Genomic DNA, 502 nt, shown 5'->3' with positions numbered 1-502 from the left:
TCTTTTGCAATTCTGATGCCTTTGATTTCCTTTTGTTGTCTGATGGCTGATGCTCGGACTTCCAGCACTATGTTAAACAACAGTGGTGAGAGTGAACATCCCTGTCGTGTTCCTGATCTCAGGGGGAAAGCTCTCAGTTTTTCCCCATTGAGGATGATGTCAGCCTAGGGCTTCTCATAAATAGCTTTTATGATGTTTAAGGAAGTTCCTTCTATCCCAACTTTCTCAAGCGTCTTTATTAAGAAGGGATGCTGTATCTTGTCAAATGCTTTTTCTGCATCTATCAACAGGATCACATGGTTTTTATCTTTTCTTTTGTTTATGTGATGTATCACATTGATTTGAGAATATTGAGCCAGCCCTGTAACCCAGGAATGATACCCACTTGGTCATGGTGGATAATTCTTTTTATATGCTGTTGAATTCGATTTGCAAGTATCTTGTTGAGGATTTTTGCATCCGTATTCATCAAGGATATTGGCCTGCAGTTCTCTTTTTTTGC

Source organism: Crocuta crocuta, unplaced genomic scaffold, assembly GCF_008692635.1.
Source record: "Crocuta crocuta isolate KB4526 unplaced genomic scaffold, BGI_CrCroc_1.0 scaffold331, whole genome shotgun sequence".
Classification (NCBI taxonomy): domain Eukaryota; kingdom Metazoa; phylum Chordata; class Mammalia; order Carnivora; family Hyaenidae; genus Crocuta; species Crocuta crocuta.
Note: the sequence above shows the minus strand (reverse complement) of the source record.